The following is a 24,546-nucleotide window of genomic DNA, read 5'->3' as shown; positions in this document are numbered from 1 at the left end:
TAGCTGTGTTTTGCTAGTGAAATCAATGCCCTTTGAAATTTCACAGGATCTGAAGCATCAGGTTTTAGAACCTGGCGCTTACTAAATGAACCCCTATGTCCCAGGCTTACATTTTCTTGGGCAGGTCACAGAGTCCTGGGCTTAAAATGGTAAAAGTGCAAGGGGTGGAACCCTCTTGTGCATTGAGCCGTAAATGTAGTGTTAAGGGAAATTGGTGAACCGTTGATCTGGCCTAAATTATTTATTGCATCTCACCTGTGAATCTGTAATCATGTGACCAGCAAGAGTTTGGGTGGACCCCGATACTGGGGTGTGATCAAGTGAGTGGGGTCATGCCTTGTCGAGAGCTTTTTGAATGGGGGAAATATTTTGTACCAGCTACCCCCTTGTCAAAACACCTGACATTTGTCCGCACACCATGATTGCCGACATGTTTTACTTACCTTTTGGGGGATTCTGGAGGTGAGGTCCAGGGGGCAAAGGCAGGTTTGTTATCATGATGTATACTCCCCCAAAGCACAATATTGCACAATGGGCATGGGACTATGATGAAGATGCAATTTGCAGTGAATCATGTCATCAATCCTAGCTCATTTCCCTGTGGGGGAGTGGCTAGCTCTTCCGAATGTCTGGGAGACTCCCCATTCTGGATAGTAAGCAAGTATGCTATACATATAGGTGAGTAGTACAGCAGTAGGAAAGTAACTCTAGCTCAAACCCTTCTTCACACATACCAATTGCAACATAACAAAAGCACGAGCCTTTTTTGGTTATGTCAACATAAGCCTGTTGTTCAGCATGAAGGAGATCCCTCTTCTTACCTCACCCGGGACGGGATGCATCTCGCCATTGACTGCATGCATACTGTTGTTTAATAATGCATGTAGATTTAAGTATAAGATCACGTTCCCAATAAGAGCTGTGCTTTGCAGTGTGGGGTCTTTTGGTTTTATGAGCCAGAGTCCTTCTGCACATGTGCGGCAGCAGGGAACCCTGGGAGGCATCCTATTTGATCTCTCTCAGGGAAAACTCCATTAAGAAGCCCATAGGCTTCTATTAGGTAATGCCATTCCCTTAATGGGAACAAGCTTTACGGAGGTTGGTGCATATGGTAATTGAATATAAACCAGTGGCGTAACAAGGGTATTTGGAGCCCAGGGCAAATTTGAAAAGGGAGCCCCCCCCCTAACATCCCGATATGTGGGAAAAAATGGGCGTGGTCACTTAAAAATGGGGCGTGTCAACATGACACACCCCTTTATTTTCACGCTGAACATTCCTATCCATATGCACCTTAACCCCAGTAGTACCCCTTATACAGTACCCCCAGTATGCAGTTGTGGTCCCTCTTATGCAGGCCCATAGTAGTGCCCCTTATACAGTATCCCCAGTAGTGGTCCCCCTTATACAGCCCCCAATTAGTTCCCCTTACTCAGTGCCCCCAATAGTGGTCCCCCCAAATGCAGTGCCGTATGTAGTGTTCCCCCTTATGCAGTGCCCCCAGTAGCAGTCCCCACAATGCAGTGCACCCAGTAGTGGTATCCCCTTATGCAGTACCCTTTATATAGTGCCCCCAGTAGTAGTCCCCCCCCTATGCAGTGCCCTTTATATAGTGCCCCCAGCAGTAGTCCCCTCCCATGCAGGTTTCCCAGTAGTGGTCCCCCTTATGCAGGCACCCAGTAGTGATCCCCCCTATCTAGTGCCCCCTGTAGTGGTCCCTGCAGTGCCCCTAGCAGTAAGCCCCTTATATAGTGCCCCCAGCAGTAGTCGCCCCCCCATGCAGTGCCCCCAGTAGTGGTCCCCCTGATGCAGGCTCCCAGTAGTGACCCCCCCTATCCAGTGGTCCCTGTAGTGGTACTTCCTGTTATTGCCCCCAGTTGTGGTCCCCCCAGTGCAGTGCCCCTAGTAGTAGGCCCCTCATGCGCTTTCGGCGATGCGTGTGTTATGCACAGCCTGAGCCCGCCTCCTGGCGCAATTGGGCAAGTGCTCAGGGGGAGGGAACGGGCTCAGGTGTGCAGCACAGGACCGGCTCTGGAAGCCTAGCGCCGGTCCTGTGTAAATGTGTAGCGCTGACCGCACTCATTGCGGTCGGCGCTACACTGGTGGCTAACTAGGGCGGGCCGGACCGTGGCCGGCGGCGCCCCCCCGCGCCGCCAGTCCCACGGCGCCCAGGGCAAGCACCCCGCTCGCCCTGCCCTAGTTACGCCACTGAGGTAGGAGGTTTGACTGAATTTCTCAGCAGAATGAATCCTGCCTTCTAACTCTTAACAATGCTGTCAAGTTTTTCCAGGTTTCTCTGCACACCTAGCTCCAAAACTACAGTATATGCAGTGTAAAGTATGAGCAATTATATGCCTTTAACAGGCTGTTGGATGGGGAAGAACCTGTCCCAGAGCCGGTATTTGTTTGGATCCACTAGCACAGTGTTTCACAACCCCGGTCCTCAGGACCCCAAAGGGTTAATATTTTCCAGACCTGCTTAGCAGGGGCACAAGTGTATGACCAACTGTCACATTTTAAAGTTCCACTGGTGACCTGGAAAACATGAACTGTTTGTTGTCCTAGATAGATAATGGGCAGACAATACAGGATGACTCATTCTCACTATTCAGCTGCAATGGCAGGTAATAGTTGTTATTATTATTAAATTTTATTTATAGGGCACAACAAGTGGTCCACAGCACTGTACATACGTCAACAGTAGGACAGTACAATATACACAGAACATTACAATACAATACAGTAACCAGAACATAAACAGAGCACAGGTAACAATTAGCACCACAATTTTCAGTACACAATACAGCTTGGAAGGTGAAGGCTACCATTGAAGTGCTAGAGAAGAGGGCTGTGAGACAGTAGGGAGGAGGACCCTGCTCCTATGAGCTAACAATCTAGGGGAGAGGGGAGACAGACAGATGACATGAGACATGAGTCTGTAGATGGGGACCTGAGGGCAGAAAATAGGCAAGGTAGAGATGGCTGAGGCAGAAGGGTGGGGAGAGCGACCTGGTGACACGGTTATGTGGTGGAAGGGTATGCTTTGATGAACAGGTGGGTTTTCAGTGATCGTTTAAACCTCTACAGGTTGGGAGAGCCTGATAGAGCAAGGGAGCTCATTCCAGTGAAGGGGGGATGCAAAATCTTGAATATGAGTATGAGATGAAGTAACCACGGTAGAGGAGAGGCAACCAGTAGTGGCTCCAGGCATGGGCAAGCCGGTCCGTCGCCTGGAGCGCCACTGTATCCGGAGGGCGCAGGAAACGCCCACCACCCTCCCGACGCTATTGTTACTATTTAACTTCAGGGGGAGGGAGCAGAGGAGGGAAGGGACGGCAACACAGGATGGCGCTGGGCGCAGCAAAACCTAGTGCCGGGCCTGGAGGCAACAGTCATTGGCAGACCGGAGAGGGTGCGAGGCAGTATGTAAGGTGATGAGGTTGGGGATTTAAGTCAGACAGGGCCTTGTATGTGAAGGTGAGGAGTTTGAAGAGGATTCTTTAGGGGAATGGGAGCCAGTGAAGGTTTTGGCGGAGGGGAGAAGAGGAAGTGGAACAGCGATATAGGAACATAAGTCTAGCAGCAGCATTGAGAACAGATTGGAGGGGAGTAAGATGGCAACGTGGGAGACCAGTGAGGAAAAGGTTGCAGTAGTCGAGCCGAGAAATGATTAGTGAAATGAATAATCAGTGTGGTAGCACTCTGGGGAGGAATGGCCTAATGCGAGCGAAGTTCCGTAGCTGAAACTGAAAAGGATTGAGCCAAAGATTGATTGTGGTGGGCGAAGGGTGACACCCAAGCAGCGAAATTGGGGAACAGAGGAGATTATGGTGTTGGCCAAAGGAACTGATGAGTTCTCCTAGTAAAGAGGTGTACAGGGAGAAGAGCATGGGGCCCAAGACAGAACCTTGCAGTACACGAATGGGAAGGATGGAAGGCAAGGAGGTGGAGCCGGAGGCAGTCACAGAAAAGTAGTGGTTGATGATGTAATAGGTGAAATAGGTATGGATGGTATTAGAGAGGCCAAAGGGTGGCTGCCGGTCATAATCCTGATGGAAGAATGCCGGCTAGGGTTGTATGATAGGCGCCCAATCCCAACGCCGGAATCCAGAATGACACGGGCCGGGGCATGCATCTTCTTAGCCATGGGGGGGAGGGTTAGGTTAGGGGGCTCCCAAGGGGACTTAGGGTTAGGCATCCCCTGGGAGGGTTAGGGTTAGGCTAGGGGAAGGGGAGGTTAGGGTTAGGCACCCCCAGGAGGAGGTTAGGTTAGGCACCACCCCGAGATGGTTGGGTTTAGGGAGCAGGGAGGGGTGGTTAGGTTTAGGCACCTCTGGGGGGAGGTTAGGGTTAGGCACTGGGGGGGTGGTTAGGGTTTGGCACCCCTAAGGGTTAGCGTTAGGGGGGAGGGGAAGGGTAGCTTTACTTACCTCTGCTGATGGCATTTCATCCTTTCGGGCTCAAGTTGTCAGGATTTTAACCGGCGGCTAAACAGCCACTGGGTTTACAAACCAATTCCGGCCAAAGATCTGAAGGGTGTGGAAGAGGAGAGGATGATCCACAGTATCGAAGCCTGCAGAGAGGTCCAGGAGGATGAGCAGAGAGAAGTGGCCCCTGGCTTTGGCTGCAAGCAGGTCATTGATGACTTTGACCAGGACAGTTTCAGTGGTGTGAAATGGGCAAAAGCCAAATTGGAGAGGATTAAGGATAGAGTTGTCAGAGAGGTAGCTGTTGAGGTGGCTGTTTGACTGTACACAAGCCACTGAAGTAATTTGGAGGCAAAAGGGATAAGAGAAATTGGGCGGTAGTTAGCGTGTGAGGACGGGTCGAAGATGTTTTTTTTAGAATAGGTGTGACAAGAGCATGTTTGAATGGTGAGGAAAAGATGCCGGTGGAAAGAGATAAGTTAAAAAGCTGAGCAAGGTGGAAGCAGGCAGCGGCAGAGAGGGAGTGGAGAAGGCAAGAAGGGAGAAGGTCAAGGGAGCAGGTGGAGGGGGAGAGGACAAAATGAGGGCATGGACCTCATGACCCATGGTGGGGCGGAAGGAGTACAAGGTGGGGTGGCCGGGAGGAGTGTTGAAAGTACCAAAGTGATGGCGGGGATCGGAGGAGTAAAAGGAGATGAGCGACTGGAAGAAGGATTGCTTGGCAAGAGAGGGCTGAGCTGTAGGAAGAAATGCCAAACTTGAAGTGGAGGAAGTCTGCCAGAGAGCGAGATTTCCTCCAGAGGCACTTGGCGGTGTGCAAGCATTTTTGGAGAAACCATGTCAACTTGGCGTGCCAGGGTTGGGGTTTTGAACAACAGAGGGGGACAGAGGAGATAGGACAATGGAATCAAGTGCAGAGGTGAGGGTGATGTTGTAGAAGGAGGCCACCTGGTTGAGGCAGGTTGATAGAGAGAGGGGAGTATCACGTGAGGGGGACAGGACAGCAAAGTCGAGAGTCTCAAGATTGCGTCTGGTGACAGTGGCTTTGGGTGAGGGAAGGAGTGGAGGAGTTGAGAGAGTGAAGGAGAGTAGATGGCGGTTAAAGAGGGGGAAGGAAGAGTTGGAGAAGTCAGAGAACACACAGATGGGTGAAGACAAGATCAAGGGGAGTGGCTGAGACAGTGGGTGGTGATGGCGGTCCATTGAGAAAGTCCAAAAGAGGAGTAGAGGGCAAGAAGATTGGTGAATGCGGGATTAGTGATGTCAATAGGGATGTTAAAGTTACCAAGGATGATAGAGGGACGGAAGATGACTGCAAAATGGAGATGAATGGGGTAGAAGAGATGGATAGAGTGGACCTCAAAGGTGGAGAAAGAAAGGGAGGGCTCAGGTGGGATGATGAGAAAGGTGCAGTTGGGGGATAAGAGGATGCCCACTCCGCCACCTTGGTGGTTTGCAGGTGGGACAGAGTGGGTGAAGGAGAGGCCCCTGTAGGAGAGAGCAGCAGGGGAGGCGGTGTAAGAGGAGAAGAGACAGGTTTCAGCGATGGCAAGAAGATTTAGAGAGTGGGAAATAAAGAGGCCGTGGATAGTGGGCAGTTTATTGGAGATGGATTTGGTATTCCAGAGGGCACAGGAGAATGGGAGGGATGAGATGGGGGATATGTGGATGAGATTGGCTGGGTTTTGGGTGAGTGGGGGTGGTCTAGATCTCAGGGAAGAGCCGACGGAGAGGATTGGCATGGGACAGGGGCGAGGAGGCATAGTGGCTGACTCGGGTGGAGGGAGTGGGGGTAGGAATGCGAGAGAGAAGGATGACAAGTGTACAAATAGGAGGTGGGCAGGAGAGCACGGCATAGGATGCAGGTATTTAGAGGGGAGGCAAACATTGAAGCAGTGTAATAAGGCGGTGAGGTAGTGGAAGAGAGTAGGTAAATAATGTAGGAGGTACAGTATAAAAGCAAAATGAAGAATAATAAATAATATATATATATATATATATATATATATATATATATTGGGCTCTATTTATTATCATTATTTTTACTAAAATAAAGTGAAAAAGGGTGTTTTCATACTCCTTTCACATTATTTTAGTATCACCTAAAGTTATTAAATGGCAACTGGAGTAGAATTCGTAAAATTCTACTCCAACCCCTAATTATCACATAATTTTAGTAATCAGATCGCATTTCCCATAATTGTAATGGGAAATGTGATCTGTCTGGTAGTTACTAAAAATAAATTGTGAAAAAATACCAGGGGAAGCCCTGTGATAATAACCTTGAGGTGGCATTATCCAGGGTCTCCCCTGGTTACTGGACTCCTGCTCCGCTCTAACAGGCAGAGCAGAGCCCAGAGCCGGCCACAGTAATCAGCTGTGTATTCTAAATAGACCACATGCTGATCACTGCTAAACAAAGGAAAAAAAATAAAAAAAAAATATATATATATACAGTCTGGAACCTGATTCCTAGAGGAGGGGCTGGACAGTGGGGCCTACCGGTGGCTTCTCCTGTACTTCTGTGGGGCAGTCCGACCCTGCTCACATAATACACAGGCCTCCTCAAATTTCTCTACATGCCCAACAACTCTTATTGAAAGAGGTGCCCTTTGCGGTTTAATTCATGTATACGGCATTAATAAATGCAGCTATGCATGCGATAGGTGATACATCACCCATCACATATACATATGTCTAAAACCTGCAGAGCTTGAACCGGAAGAGGGAAAGCACTAGTGCAGAATGCACTGCACACTCTCCTGCTCACTAATTGGCTGTGCTGCGCGAACTCCACGCAGTGTGCAGAGGAGATAATGTGATTCAGATTCCAACTGCTCCCATTCAGTCTTATTCTCTGTGGAGGAGATGTAGGCCCCCATTTACCAACAAAGCATAACCCTTTTAGTGCTCGCTATGTCCTTCTTTCTGCATTTAACAAACAGTGGTAATCTAACATTACCGCTGTTTGTCACAGCATCGCTCTCGCCATCTTTTAGATGGCGAGAGAGATGTGGTCCCCATTGCCAACAATGGAGACCTGGCACTGCCTTTCCAGCTTCAGCGAAGCCTTCCAGCCACTGTCGTGCCCCTGTGTCATTTATATGCGCAGACGGACTGTCGCGCATGCACATAACACCGAAGCCCCGTCACTGGCAGCATTAGGCTGCCAGCAGCCCAGCGGAGGACTTCACCGAGGACGAGGACTTCGCGGGACCTTGCTGGAGGAGTAAATATTTGTAAATACCAGTGAATTTTGAATTTGTATCACAGTGATACTAAATGAAAAACTGCGTTGGTGTTTACTATTGTTCTTAAATGAGGGCCATAGAATGATAACAAAAAGGTAACACAGAATAAGTTAGACTGGGGAATAGAGCGGATGGCAACCCACTGCTCTATGAATACAAATGTATTCAATAATCAGAGCATATATTACTTATAATGCTGCCAATATCAAGAAATACATACAACATTGGAGGAAAAAAACACATTGCAGCTTGCAAAATAATAAACAATGCAAGATGTCTTGTACAAACTAAGGCCCTCATTCAGAGCCGTACGCTCTGAGCAGAGCGCACGCTCTGAGCAGAGCGCACGCTCTGAATGAGGGCCGGGCTCCATTTTCATGGAGCGTCCTCCTGGACGCTCGTATAGCTGTGGGTCACCACCCACAGGCTATACGAGCGTGCATTGTGATGGTCGCGATGGTCGAGACCATCGCGACCATCGAATTTGCGAGCCGGAGCCTGCGGTTGAGGTTTTCAACCGCAAGCTCCGGAGTGATTTTGGCTCTATCAGAGCCAAAATCACTCCCACTGACATCACTAGTGATGTCAGTGGGCCGGCTTTTGACGGGAGGCGTTCCCGTGGGAACGCCCCCGTCAGGGAGGCACGCCCCCGGCACGCCCACCAAAGGGGGCGTGCTGTCAATCAACATTGACAGCACGTCACCTTTGATCGGACACAACGAGCGAAGGACTTTCCTTCGCTCGTCGCGTCTGGCGCATGCACACGACGGAGCTCCCTCCATCGTGCGCATGCTCAGTCCATAACATCGACCCACTTGCAAGCGGACAGCCGCTCGCGAGTGGGTCTGAATCAGGCCCTAATACTAATACTGAAGGTGGGAAAGAACATTACATTGGCCCATATAGTAATTTTGTTTGAAGAAAAACTGGTTTATAATTTTATTTAAAAAATGGATAAGATTTTGCTGTGCACTTTAAACTGTATAAAGATGCCAACAAAAGACTTCTTTTTTTTGTTTGAATAACAATGGGTTTCTAATTACTTTGTTAAAAAGAGACCTGCTAACAATGCACCCGTGGCTTGGAAGATTGACAGTTTTATTACTAAAATGCATTAGATGTACATTATGAAACTTTGCAAAATTGCTGTTTACAATTACAATGTTAAGATCAGAGAAAAAAAATAAAAAAGGTTTAATTTATTAAAATCTCAGCACATGTAATAATATATATGTATTTTATATGTACCAGGCAGTAGTGAATCCCGTAATACTGTTTTTCCACCCAAGTCCCGGATCTGACATCTGCGGTTGAACCCTTCTCCCGGTGCTTGGAGATGACATCATCTCCAAGTGCCAAGAAATCCGGAAGTCCCCATGCTGTAAACAGGACCCAGGTCAACAACCCGGGTTACACATTTACAGTGCAGGGTTTAATGGGTCGCTCCTTTGTTAAACCCTGCAAGTTACCTGGGTTGGATTGCTGGGTCACTCGACCCGGGAATCCAACCCTATCCCCTTTTACACCTAGGAGCAACCCGGGTTAACCCTGCAATAACCCGGGTTTTAGCTGTGGTGTAAAAGGGGTATAAGTGCATGTAATGTGCAACAGTTTGAAAAACAATACTGTGCAGTTTGCACTTTTGCATTGGGACATACTATATGTATATGTATATTTAGATATATTTTCCAAAAGACATGACGGTGATCATTTCCTCTGTGCTGCAGACTTGCATCTTGCCATTGTGTATGAGTGACATAGTATATCTCACACTATGACATTTCCCGCTTAGCTCCTGTGACCTGCAGTGCCGCTGTTCCAGCATCTGCACCGCTACCGCATCCAAGAGACAATCACCGGCTGGTGATCTGTCTGAAGTTCTGTACTCTGATCCGCTACCAGCTTTGCTTTTTGATCTTTAACCAGTGTAACAGTGAATATGGCTGTACTATTATTTGCTCAATAAACCACACTGCCTTATCCTTGTGTCACTACAATACACTGGACTTATCCTTGTGTCACTACAATACACTGGACTTATCCTTGTGTCACTACAATACACTGGACTTATCCTTGTGTCACTACAATACACTGGACTTATCCTTGTGTCACTACAATACACTGGACTTATCCTTGTGTCACTACAATACACTGGACTTATCCTTGTGTCACTACAATACACTAGACTTATCCTTGTGTCACTACAATACACTGGACTTATCCTTGTGTCACTACAATACACTGGACTTATCCTTGTGTCACTACAATACACTGGACTTATCCTTGTGTCAGTCACACATTCCGCTGGTGTGCACATTAACTCTGCCAAACCATCATCTGTACACACTTTTCCAACAGTTTCAAAATACAATCTTACTGTCCCTGGAAATCTGTAAGTCGTCCATTCATTTATTGTGACAAACATAATAACCTCTTATACTAAGCTTAACTTCTAAGAGGATATAACGACACTGACAACAACTGCTTGGTTCGAATCAGAATTTATGTATTTATTAATTGTTAATGAAGGAGGGTGGCAAAAGAAGGTGCTACCACAACCCAGCTCTAGCCAAAATACCTCTTACCACAAAAACGGGGGACGACTAAAACGTCCCCCCCCCTTTCACTATGCATAACCTGCGTTGTGCAAGTCTCACCGCCCCTTACTTTGGCACAGTCCAGACGCTTCCGCAAAGAAAACACCCAATCATCCAACCAGCATAGCTAGGACACACTCGCCGTCCTTCAAAGGGCAAGTGCCCCACAAAGACCGCTTACACCACATGTGGCCACTGGTTAGTAGCGCCTTTCCGCCAACTGGTTTAAGATTGTTTAGTAAAGACAAACAAAACAAAGACAAACATATGGTTTTTGGGTAGGGAGCGAGCGAGGGGCTTTCAACTAAAAAAGAGGCTGAACCTATTCAAATTCGGCCTTAAATACCAAAACCTAGATGTACCCGCCCCTATAAACTGTAATTGGCTGACCGAAAACTAATAAAATAAAAGGCCTTGCAAAATAGAAAACTGCCTAGCAACAGATTCCCTAAACTACCCATCACAAAAAATTGAGGACTCTTATATAGTCTTATGCTTATACAGCCTCGTCTAGTCTCAACGTAAACCTATCAGCAAGATTCTTTTCATTATAATAGTAATGTATTATTGTATTTTTCTATTTAAATTGTAATACTTACTCCATAGAAAGTAATATGGTGGTCTAGGTCTGAGCAGGGAATTTTACACCTAGGGGATAGGTGGTTGCATAAAAACCACATCAATGACATATTTATACTTCTTTAATAGGTGAGGCATAAGTGATTAAGTGGCTTTGATTCTATAAATGTGGTTATTGTGTGTAAAGTATACTACAACCCAGTGTAATAGGTAAGCCAAGAATGAACAGTTAATACAGCATGTTTTTTTCACTGTGGAAATTATGTATACACATCATTTTAATCCTTTTGAAATATACCCCATAATATAAGCTTAATTCAGCCTATTAAACAGGTTTCCCTCACTCACATTGCATAATGCCTAATCCTAGCAATTAAGTTGTGAAACATTTCAGAATGAGGTATTAATCAGAACTTTCACCAATGTAAATTTCCCTGCACTTATATTGTTATCAAATACATCAATCAGGCATCAGAAAAGGAGTGTGTTAATGAAAATAAAAAGTACCAAAATACAAATAAGAATAATTCAATTGATGGAACAGGAAGGAAATAAAAGCATTGAACAATCACAGCATTTCAGAAACAAGCATCTGACACGTGAGCATTTGTACACAATCCCATGCGTCTCATTAATACCTCTTTTATACCAAAGTTCCGGGTCTGACCCGGGGGTTGGAACAGGGTTCCAATCCAGATCAGATCTGAAACTTTCCCCTTTCGGACTGTGGCACCGACCCATGATATTCCCGAATCGGCGCCGTTCACACCGGAACCGGGTCTACAGTGACCCGGTTCTTCAAAATTATAAAACTGTTATTAAGCTATCCACATAAGACTACATCTTGTCACAAGATGGTGTGTGCCTTTAAGTATTCATAGCTTTAAATGTATAATATTACAAATAATGATTTCTGCATAGCTTTGAGCTGAAGAACCTTGGAATGTATAAACATGCGGATAGGGTTATGAATAAGACTGTGTATCCCTTATCTTTCCTTACAGTTCACTCCCTCATGTATAAGATAATAATATAATGTGAATATACTGATATTTTGCAATTTTATGAAACGCTGTGCTTCATATTATTGTCTACACGCAAATATAGCCAGAGAGACTCTTGAAACCAAGTCTGGTGATGGTGATTCTGTCTCCTGAGTTCTCAGTAATGCAAGGGTCTGACATACACTAATGAACTTGGGCTGATGATTAATTACAGAAGATTGGTTCCGATCTGTCATGACGTTGCAGTGGAAATTTGGAGGTGATGTAATCTCCAAGCGTCACTGAAGCCGGCCAACCAGGCAGCATGCGGCACTATCCTGGTCATCGTTACCCGGATCGCACCATTTACACTGCAGGGTGGCACGGGAACGACCCGTGGCACACCCTGCAAAGTACCCCAGATGTATCCCCGGGTCCCTGGACCCGGCTGGATCCATTTACACTGACAAATATCCTGGGTTGATGTGCATCAACCCGGGATTTTCAGGTCGGTGTAAAAGGGGTATTATTGATCATGGTCTTAAACTGAAAGTCTGTATACACTACAGTACATGTATGCAGTGGCGTTAGTAGGGGGTTGCAGATCACACCAGGGGTCACCCTCAGAGTTGGTTACAATAAAATGCCGGCTCCTCCTCAGTGTGGGCACACCCCCAGAGTGATGAAACCGGGGATGTGCAGCGAGACCATGCCTCGTATTTCGGACGCATGTACCTTCAGGGTTTACTGGCCGCATGTACAGTATGTTATAGAGAGCGTGTGAAGGAAAACAGAGAAAGCGTGCACCTACTGTATGCCATCTGCCTACTGTATGCCATCTATCTGCCTACTGTATGCCATCTATCTGCCTACTGTATCAGTTTTGTTATGGACTTTTTTTTGGATTAGTGACAACTATTTCAAACTCATCCCCCCACCCCACCTTAGAAAGAGTGATAACCACTTATGGTGGCCTATTTAGGAATAATTGCATTTTAGCTCAGATAATTATACATTTTTATCACCGCATATAGCGGCAATAGTAAATGATGTACAGTATCAGAGGTATTTAGCAATATTTTCATGTAGGGACACAGGCTAAGCTAAGCATTTTGTTTCGTAGAGACTGGGGCTGCAGTAGATATCTCCACCCCAGTATAGGTGACTATCCTGTAGGAGATAGCAGCAGTGTATTTATATATTTTGTTCTGCAATGCTTTTGCATTTTTTGTCCACTTGTCTGTTATTATCATTCTTATAGTGTCACTACAACAGCACCACAAGTGTGATACCCCATATAATTATTATTATGAATGTTTATAAAGATGATTACTATAGGTCCAAGTTTATCTGGTTACTTACAGTAAGGGATGATGGCACCAACACTCAGCAGTGCCCTCCCCACACCACAACAGAGAGTCAGGTGGTCCCAACCCAACACATTTAATACACACAAATATATTGCAATAATATTTCCTTTACTTGGAAGGAGTTGTTTAATCAGCAGACATGCATTGTTGTGACTAAGAACAACTAACATGGGATATAATGCACAATAAGGATACTTTCAATGAGAAGGTATTTTCAAATCGGTAAGCTTTGCTCATTAATGTTTAATGTAATGCTTTTCAAAAATAATGGATGCAGTGGATAGCAATGCTGACTCAATACAGTAAAGCAATGACATTAACGAATGTCACAACACTGATAATAAAAAAATCAATAACATTGACAATCAACACTTTTGGGTGGTATAGAGGGCCTGATTCAGCAAGGAACGCAATTGGCCGATTATGCGTTTTGCGCATGCATCGCAGTGCGCGTGGGCAAACTAGCTATTGTGATCGGGACTGCAATCACAGAGGCTATGCAGACCCCTCGCACTGTGATTGATAGGAAGCACCGTTTGTGGGTAGTGACGAAGGGGGGTTCAGGGAAAACGCAGGCCACTGCGTTGCCATACGCAGTGTGAGGTCTCATAGCGTGTGGGTTAGCAATTTCTGAGTAAGTTCAGGGCTTGTGCAAGTGTGCGTATGGGTCCGATGGTACTCGATTGTACCGATGGTTTTGCTATTCTGCCAAGTATTACGGATGTGCGTATTGTAAAGCGGGCATCCTTATGTAGTGCTGTTTGTTTTGCAATCGCAGTGGAGTGGCTTGCTATCGCAGTTGAACTGTGAGCGTACGCAATATTGCGTATTGTGAATCAGGCCTAGAATGCATCTGTGGTTAGACTCCAGCTTACCTTCTGAATCTCACAAAAAATACTTTGTTCTTGTAAACCTGACACAGTGGTTGCTTATCGGTAGCAAATGTCTTGCAATCTATATGTACAGTATGAGCAACAGCTAACTATGGTCCTATTACAGTATCCATCCAAATAAGCAACTTGGTGGTTTCTGTTTCTTTTCCAACTGCCACGCAAGCCGGTTCCTGCACTTTCTGTTGCCTACAAATGAATCACCCACAGCTGCAGCAGGCAGGGTATAAGTAGGGAGCAGACACTAGACAAGTCCCACAGTAACAGTAGATTACCACATATCTATATGAGCCCCTTGTAAACATGAGGGGATACCTCCACAATCACAGACACACACACACACACACCAGTTTTACTCTACAAACCATTGCATTCCAGTGATAATCTAGGCACACTTGTGCATATCGTGGTCCTTGGCAGGTTCGGTGGAGCAGTCATTTTGCTCTTTGTAACTGGTTATATATATTTCAGCACACTGTCAAACAAACATCCGTATCTGTTCCCCCAAAAGAAACAATAAAAGATTCTGAACTGCCTTCAATCACAGAAGGTGCATACACACACAACGATTTTTTGAGCGATTATCGTTAAACGATATCGTTTAACGATAATCGTTTGAAAAAATCGTTCACTTTCTGAGTGAAACGATGAATGATTATTGTTCATGCGCGTTCACGTTTGTAGTTTGTAGTTTGTAGTTCAGTCAGACTTGTCAACTAAACGATTTTCATTAAGTTAATATGCAAAAATCGTTTGTAGTTCATAAAAATAGTTCTTTACATTTAAATGAACATAGTAAATGAACAACTTTAGTAAACGATTTTAGTTCATTTTTTCAAGGTAGAAAATCATTTACTAAAATCGTTCATTAACTCAATCGTTGTGTGTGTATGCAGCTTAAGAATTAGAATTGGTGTTTTGTGTTGTACACACAAATTTGTTGAAAACAGTTTTGGTCGTCAGATTCAGGTGAAGTCAAGAGGAAAATTATTTCTATTTTCACGTTAATAGAATTTCTGTTGAAGAAACATTCTAAATAACACATATTTTGCACAATTTTATTTCCGATTTTTCCCCACTTTGGCTGTGTCTTTCCAATACTGTTTTTAAAACAGTACTCTGTATAATTATTACATCTATTTGTTTTACAAGTGCTAAACATATTTAATTTACTTTCTGCACTTTTTAGCCCCAACAGAAAATGGGTTTGGAGGTTCTGGAGGGTGAGGTTTATTTTACATTTTAACTTATTACAGTGTGTTAACAGCTCCAGCAAAGTCTTTAAATTATAAAATGCTCCCACTGTGAAACATTAATGAAAGAGTGACAAATGAGCTCATGGTTTTTTTTCAACCATACCAAAATGTTATGTTATCAAATCCATCATTCTAAAGATTTAAGTGCGTTAGCAATGAAAATCCCAGATGGATTCTAATTCACCTTAAATGGTATCATACAGTCTATTGTAGTATAAGGAGGCCTGTCCTGGTATCAGTGAGATGTATTTTCCTATCCATTGACGTGTGGAGCTACAAATATGTCCTTATACACTGTTGCTCAAGGTGCTGAAAATAGTATATCTGTGTGTGTCTGTATTCGTGTATGAAGGGCTTCGATACGAGTGGCTGTGGCATGTTCTCATGCCAAGTTCCGTTGTGCTTCATCTGCAACTGTGTATGTGTTTAAAACTAATCCACGTGTGCTTAAAGTCGTAGCCCAACGTCTCTAATATGCTGTGAGTGGTGCGCTACTCCTTTTGTAGCGTCTCAGTCACACTGAGCGTCTTGCGCCGTATGACGTATAGACAATAGCCGTATGCAAATGGTTTGCTTATTAAATATAACCTATTGTGGCTCCTACCATTTTCAGGGATCTGCAGCTCAGGTAAGCGTAGACCCAGACTCCATAATCATCTATTGCGCATGTGCAGAAAATGTAGCCGGGGAAGAAATGAGAAAAACAAAACAAAACCCTTCAGCTGAATCATTGAGTCACTGATTTTTTGCACATAGGCAGTTGCAGTAAAACAGACTCTAGAGCTACATATTGTTAAAGAGTAAATCCTGGCGCTCCTCAAAACCTCCTGATTAATTGTGGTGTTAATGTACCAGCAATTAGCACCAGAAGTGAGGAATGCCTTTCCTCATACGTACCAGCATTGACCAAAAATGCTGAACATACAGTTGCTGTCTATTGCTAGATCCAAGTATGATGTAAAATCATGCAGAATTCTAATGCAGCAGCCAATCAATAGCGCTCCAGTCTAGTGCCTCGGTACAATAGCTTCAGCTAGTTCTATTTGGCAGTATAAAATAAACAAAACAAAAAAATAAATCCTAGCCTGTCCGGCTATAGGTAAGATAAAGTTCCCTCTCTCCAGGTGAAAAGACCTAGGGCCTGATTCAGACCCACTCGCGAGCGGCTGTACGCTCGCAAGTGGGTCGATGGTCTGCACTGAGCATGCGCACGACGGAGGGAGCTCCGTCGTGCGCATGCGCCAGACACGACGAGCGAAGGACTTTCCTTCGCTCGTTGTGTCCGATCAAAGGGGGCGTGCTGTCAATGTTGATTGACAGCACGCCCCCTTTGGTGGGCGTGCCGGGGGCGTGCCTCCCTGACGGGGGCGTTCCCACGGGAACGCCTCCCGTCAGAAGCCGGCCCACTGACATCACTAGTGATGTCAGTGGGAGTGATTTTGGCTCTGATAGAGCCAAAATCACTCCGGAGCTTGCGGTTGAAAACCTCAACCGCAGGCTCTGGCTCGCAATTTCGATGGTCGCGATGGTCACGACCATCGCGGCCATCAAAATGCACGCTCGTATAGCCTGTGGGTGGTGACCCACAGCTATACGAGCGTCCAGGAGGACGCTCCATGAAAAAGGAGCCCGGCCCTCATGCAGAGCGTGCGCTCTGCTCAGAGCGTACGGCTCTGAATGAGGGCCCTAATGTCCAACTCGCAAAAAAAAAACATCATTTAGCTCATGACATCAAACAAAACCAGTGTCTCGCAGCAGGCCTCCAAGCCTGTTTCTCCCAGGCAGTGAGAGACCAAACAGAAAAACTAACACACCTTTTATCAGCCTCTCACAGGACGTCTGGCAATCTAAGTTGCTCATTAGCTGATGAGTATTACACAGGCATTAATAACCTGGGACATATATACCTCCCATCAATAAAATTGTCAGTGTCTTTATCACAATATATATATATATATATTAGGGGTGTGCACCGGCCACTTTTCGTGTTTTGTGTTTTGGTTTTGGATCTGGATCTTTCTTCGTGTTTTGGATCTGGATTGGTTTTGCCAAAACCACCCTTCCGTGTTTTGGGTTCTGGGTTTTGTGTTTTGGATCTGTATTTTTTTGAAAAAAAGCATAAAAACAGCTAAAATCACAGAATTTGTAGGTTTTTCTGCTCCTATGCTATTATTAACCTCAATAACCTTAATTTCCACTCATTTCCAGTCTATTCTGAACACCTCACACCTCACAATAGTGTTTTTATGTCCAAAAGGTTGCACCGAGGTAGCTGGATGACTATGCTAAGCGACACGAGTGGGCGGCACAAACACGTGACCCATCTAGGAGTGACACTGCAGTGGCAGACAGGATGGCAGTTAGAAAAACTAGGCCCCAAACTGTACATAATGCAAAGAAAAAAAGAGGTGCAAGATGGAATTGTCCTTGGGCCCTCCCACCCACCCTTATGTTGTATAAACAGGACATGCACACTTTAACAAATCAATCATTTCAGCGCCAGGGTCTGCCACACAACTGTGGCTGAAATGATTGGTTCGTTTGGGCCCCCACAAAACAAGCTGGCAATTAATGTGTCCCTGCACAAACTGGCTCTACGGAGGCAAGATGTCATCCTCATCCTCCTCATCCACCGATTCCTCACCCTCTTCAGTGTGTACATCCTCATCCTCACAAAGTATTAACTCGTCCCCACTTGAATCCACCACCACAGGTCCCTCTGTACGTTCTGGAGGCTGGTCTCCCTGGAAGAGCTGATAATTCATTTTGATGAACATCATCTTCTCCACATTCTGTGGAAGCAACCTCCTACGCCTTTCGCTGACAAGGTTCCCGGCTGCACTAAACACTCTTTCGGAGTACACACTGGAGGGGGGGCAACTCAGGTAAAATAGAGCCAGTTTGTACAGGGGCCTCCAAATTGCCTCTTTTTCCTGCCAGTACAGGTATGGACTGTCTGACATGCCTACTTGGATGCTGTCACCGATGTAATCCTCCACCATTCTGTCAATGGTGACAGTATCATATGCAGTGACAGTAGACATGTCAGAAATTGTTGCCAGGTCCTTCAGTCCGGACCAGATGTCCAAACTTGGTCCTGCCTGCCCTGCATCACCGCCAGCGGGTTGCTTAGGATACCTAAGTTTTTTCCTGGCAGCCCCAGTTGCGGGAGAAAATGAAGAAGGAGCCGTTGACGTGTCACGTTCCGCTTCAGCTGACAGTGTGTTCACCAGCAGGTCTTTGCACCTCTGCAGGCTTGTGTCGGCCGGAAAGAGAGACACCACATAGGCTTTAAACCTAGGATCGAGCACGGTGGCCAAAATGTAGTGGTCTGATTTCAACAGATTGACCACCCTGGAATCCTGGCAAAGCGAATGAAGGGCTTCATCCACAAGTCCCACATGCCGAGCGGAATCGCTCCGTCTTAGCTCCTCCTTCACTTTCTCCAGCTGCTTCTGCAAAAGCCTGATGAGGGGAATGACCTGACTCAAGCTGGCAGTGTCTGAACTGACTTCACGTGTGGCAAGTTCGAAGGGCTGAAGAACCTTGCACAACACGGAAATCATTCTCCACTGCGCTTGAGTCAGGTGCATACCCCCTCCTTTGCCTATGTCATAGGTGGATGTATAGGCTTGTATGGCCTTTTGCTGCTCCTCCATCCTCTGAAGCATATAGAGGGTTGAGTTCCACCGCGTCACAACCTCTTGCTTCAGGTGATGGCGGGGCAGGTTCAAGAGTGTTTGCTGGCGCTCCAGTCTTCGGCACGCAGTCGCTGAATGGCGAAAGTGGCCAGAAATTTTTCGGGCCACCCAAAGCGTCTCCTGCACGCCCCTGTCGCTTTTCAGAAAATTCTGCACCACCAAGTTTATTGTGTGAGCAAAACATGGGACGTGCTGGAATTTGCCCAGATGTAATGCCCGCACAATATTGGTGGCGTTGTCAGATATCACAAATCCCCAGGAGAGTCTAAGTGGGGTAAGCCACTGGGCGATGATTTCCCTCAGTTTCTCTAAGAGGTTGTCGGCGGTGTGCCTCTTACTGAAACCGGTGATACACAGCGTAGCCTGCCTTGTAACGAGCTGGCGTTTCTGAGATGCTGCTACTGGTGACGCTGCTGCTGTTGCTGCGTAAGGTGATACATCTACCCAGTGGGCTGTCACAGTCATATAGTCCTTAGTCTGCCCTGTTCCACTTGTCCACATGTCCGTGGTTAAGTGGACATTGTGTACAACGGCATTTTTCAGGACACTGAGGACACTTTTTCTGACGTTTCTGTACAGTCTCGGTATCGCCTGCCTAGTGAAGTGGAATCTAGACGGGATTTGGAACCGGGGACACACTACCTCCATCAATTGTCTAAATCCCACTGCACTAATGGCGGATACCGGACGCACGTCTAACACCAACATAGCAGTCAAGGCCTCAGTTATACGTTTTGCTTCAGGATGACTGCTGTCGTACTTCATCCTCCTCGCTAAGGACTGTTGGAGGGTCAATTGTTTAGTAAAAGTAGTGGTGTTCCTACTTCCTCTCTGGGATGATGAACGACTCCCAGCAGCAGCAGCAACAGCAGCAGCGGCAGCAGTAGGCGTAGCAATGCAGGATCCTCCGGAGGAATCCCGGATAGGAGAGTCAGTCATGCCAGTGATATGGCCTGCAGGACTACTTCCGATCCTGACTAAGGAGGAAATTGACGAGGAGGGAGTTGACGGTGTGGTTTGCAGGCGCTTGGATACAACAGGACAACGGGATTTAGGTGTCCCTGGACTGCTTACGGTCTGAGCCAAAGTTTCTGAACTTGACAGTAACTTTTTATGAACGCGCTGCAGGTGCCGTATAAGGGAGGATGTTCCTAGGTGGTTGACGTCCCTACCCCTACTTATTTCACCTTTACATATGGTACATATGGCAAGACAGTTGTTGTCCGGATTTGGATAGAAATATTGCCAGACCAAAGAGGTGGAATGTTTGGTCTTCTGCCCAGGCATGACCGTGATGGGCTTTTTCATCCCACGGACAACAACTGTCTCCCCCGGAGCCTGATTTAAACAAACCACATCACCATCAGAATCCTCCTCGCCAACTTCCTCCTCAGCGCCAGCTACACCAGTATCCTCATCCTGTTGTACTTCAACAGTGACATCTTCAATTTGCATATCAGCAAGTGGACTGTGGGTGCTCCTTTCAGCACTTGCAGGGGGCGTGCAAATGGTGGAAAGAGCCACCTCTTCCCGTCCAGTGCTGGGAAGGTCAGGCATCGCAACCACCACCACACTTGGACTCTCCTTGGGGATTTGTGATATCTTCTTAGAAAGCACAGTTCTTCGCTGTGCTTTTGCCAGCTTAACTCTTTTGATTTTTTTAGTGGGAGGAGTGCTTCCATCGTCATGTGAAGCTGAACCACTAGTCATGAACATACTAGGGATCGACCTTAGCCGTTCCTTGCCACTCCGTGTCGTAAATGGCATATTGGCAAGTTTACGTTTCTCTTCAGCTGATTTAAATGTCTTTTTCAAGGTCATTTTCCTGAACTTTGCCATTTGGGATTGTATGTGCCCTCTACTATGACATTGGGCATCGGCCTTGGCAGACGACGTTGATGGCATGTTATCGTCTATGTCATGACTAGTGGCAGCAGCTTCAGCACTAGGAGGAAGTGGTTCTTGATCTTTCTCTATTTTATTTTTATCGGAGAAAGTTTGGTCCTCCATTTATGTTATATCGATTTGATATATACGTGCGGCTAAACACAGAAAATAATTTTTTTTTTGGTTTGGACTGGAGTGTACTTTGTGGGTTACAGCACCCTTTAACGGTCAAGCCAGCCGGCCCTTTACTTATGACACAGGCGCACTCTTGGCACTACTTTGTTGATGCACGTGCGGCTACTGCGCACACAATTCACAAACACAGAAAATAATTTTTTTTTGGTTTGGACTGGAGTGTACTTTGGGGGTTACAGCACCCTTTAACGGTCAAGCCAGCCGGCCCTTTACTTATGACACAGGCGCACGCTTGGCACTACTTTGTTGATGCACGTGCGGCTACTGCGCACACAATTCACAAACACAGAAAATAATTTTTTTTTGGTTTGGACTGGAGTGTACTTTCGGGGGTTACAGCACCCTTTAACGGTCAAGCCAGCCGGCCCTTTACTTATGACACAGGCGCACGCTTGGCACTACTTTGTTGATGCACGTGCGGCTACTGCGCACACAATTCACAAACACAGAAAATAATTTTTTTTTGGTTTGGACTGGAGTGTACTTTCGGGGGTTACAGCACCCTTAACGGTCAAGCCAGCCGGCCCTTTACTTATGACACAGGCGCACGCTTGGCACTACTTTGTTGATGCACGTGCGACTACTGCGCACACAATTCACAAACACAGAAAATAATATTTTTTTTGGTTTGGACTGGAGTGTACTTTCGGGGGTTACAGCACCCTTAACGGTCAAGCCAGCCGGCCCTTTACTTATGACACAGGCGCACGCTTGGCACTACTTTGTTGATGCACGTGCGGCTACTGCGCACACAATTCACAAACACAGAAAATAATTTTTTTTTTGGTTTGGACTGGAGTGTACTTTCGGGGGTTACAGCACCCTTAACGGTCAAGCCAGCCGGCCCTTTACTTATGACACAGGCGCACGCTTGGCACTACTTTGTTGATGCACGTGCGGCTACTGCGCACACAATTCACAAACACAGAAAATAATTTTTTTTTGGTAAGGACTGGAGTGTACTTTCGGGGGTTACAGCACCCTTTAACGGTCAAGCCAGCCGGCCCTTTACTTATGACACAGGCGCACGCTTGGCACTACTTTGTTGATGCACGTGCGGCTACTGCGCACACAATTCACAAACACAGAAAATAATTTTTTTTTTGGTTTGGACTGGAGTGTACTTTCGGGGGTTACAGCACCCTTAACGGTCAAGCCAGCCGGCCCTTTACTTATGACACAGGCGCACGCTTGGCACTACTTTGTTGATGCACGTGCGGCTACTGCGCACACAATTCACAAACACAGAAAATAATTTTTTTTTTGGTTTGGACTGGAGTGTACTTGGGGGTTACAGCACCCTTTAACGGTCAAGCCAGCCGGCCCTTTACTTATGACACAGGCGCACGCTTGGCACTACTTTGTTGATGCACGTGCGACTACTGCGCACACAATTCACAAACACAGAAAATAATATTTTTTTTGGTTTGGACTGGAGTGTACTTTCGGGGGTTACAGCACCCTTAACGGTCAAGCCAGCCGGCCCTTTACTTATGACACAGGCGCACGCTTGGCACTACTTTGTTGATGCACGTGCGGCTACTGCGCACACAATTCACAAACACAGAAAATAATTTTTTTTTTGGTTTGGACTGGAGTGTACTTTCGGGGGTTACAGCACCCTTAACGGTCAAGCCAGCCGGCCCTTTACTTATGACACAGGCGCACGCTTGGCACTACTTTGTTGATGCACGTGCGACTACTGCGCACACAATTCACAAACACAGAAAATAATATTTTTTTTGGTTTGGACTGGAGTGTACTTTCGGGGGTTACAGCACCCTTAACGGTCAAGCCAGCCGGCCCTTTACTTATGACACAGGCGCACGCTTGGCACTACTTTGTTGATGCACGTGCGGCTACTGCGCACACAATTCACAAACACAGAAAATAATTTTTTTTTTGGTTTGGACTGGAGTGTACTTTCGGGGGTTACAGCACCCTTAACGGTCAAGCCAGCCGGCCCTTTACTTATGACACAGGCGCACGCTTGGCACTACTTTGTTGATGCACGTGCGGCTACTGCGCACACAATTCACAAACACAGAAAATAATTTTTTTTTTGGTTTGGACTGGAGTGTACTTTCGGGGGTTACAGCACCCTTAACGGTCAAGCCAGCCGGCCCTTTACTTATGACACAGGCGCACGCTTGGCACTACTTTGTTGATGCACGTGCGGCTACTGCGCACACAATTCACAAACACAGAAAATAATTTTTTTTTTGGTTTGGACTGGAGTGTACTTTCGGGGGTTACAGCACCCTTAACGGTCAAGCCAGCCGGCCCTTTACTTATGACACAGGCGCACGCTTGGCACTACTTTGTTGATGCACGTGCGGCTACTGCGCACACAATTCACAAACACAGAAAATATATTATTTTTTTAGCACTTGGGGGGAGCACCCCTGATGGACAGAGCACCCCCTGGACAACACTACAGCACTCCTTTAGGACTGGGACACTGCACAGGACTTTGGAGTGGACACAGCCCCTATGGAGAACTGACTGCACAACACAGTCCAGCCAGCCCCTATGGACTTTGAAGTAGTGGACACAGCCCCTATTAACAACAGCAGCACAGCACAACACAGCCAGCCCCTATGGACTTTGAAGTAGTGGACAACAGCAGCACTACACTACACTACACTACACAGCCCTAACTCCCACCCTCCCTCTTCACTGTCCACAGCCGAGTGAGAAAATGGCGCCGACGTGTGTACCTTATATAGGATCCAAAACCCGCGAGACTCGGAAGGCGGGAAGATGACGTTTTGCCTCGATTTCAGATCCGAGTCAGGCGGGAAAAGTCGAGCCTGACTCGGATCGGACTCGGATCGGGGGGGCTCGGGGGGGTTCGGATTTCAGAAATCCGAACCCGCTCACCCCTAATATATATACATATATATATATACATGCATGCATCTCTTTGTCAAGTGTAGGCTATTACCAACAACCAGGGTCACCAACAGGGGGGGACTACCCTGACAGAGAGGGGGGCCTACCCATGGCTCCTATCGCTGATACCTGGACAGCAACACAGTGGTGGAACTCCTGGAGGTGCCAGCTCTCAGGGGGGAATAGAGAGATCCATCTATAACTGCTTGTGCCATGCTGATCACTGCAGAAGCACAAGCAATGGTTATAGATGGATCTATTTTATACATTACTGTGGGGTCCATCCGGGCAGTCACTTGCTGGTGGCTGTCTAGTACAATAAAGTTTTTACTGAGACAAGGTACGTGTGACATCATGTGCCGCACCACTGGCAGAGGAGCCAGCCACAGCATGAAGAGAAGCAGTCAGAAGACAAAGGAGAAGGTAAGTGTCTGTGACCTGCAGGGGCTGGAGAGAGAGAAGTGGTGCTGGCTGGGGAGACAGAAGGGGTGCTGGCTGGAGCTGGAGAGACACTG

General features: G+C 46.5%; 1 protein-coding gene across 2 annotated transcripts in view; it reads right to left on the bottom strand.

Annotated features, from left to right (window-relative positions):
• KCND3 (potassium voltage-gated channel subfamily D member 3) overlaps positions 1-24,546 on the bottom strand; it is a 489,764-nt gene that overhangs the window by 218,409 nt on the left and 246,809 nt on the right. The gene's annotated exons all lie outside the window — the stretch shown is intronic.

This window comes from Taudactylus pleione, unplaced genomic scaffold, assembly GCF_031769625.1.
Source record: "Taudactylus pleione unplaced genomic scaffold, aTauple2 ptg000172l, whole genome shotgun sequence".
In the NCBI taxonomy this organism is placed as follows: Eukaryota; Metazoa; Chordata; class Amphibia; order Anura; family Myobatrachidae; genus Taudactylus; species Taudactylus pleione.
Note: the sequence above shows the minus strand (reverse complement) of the source record. Positions and strands in the feature narration are given on the sequence as shown.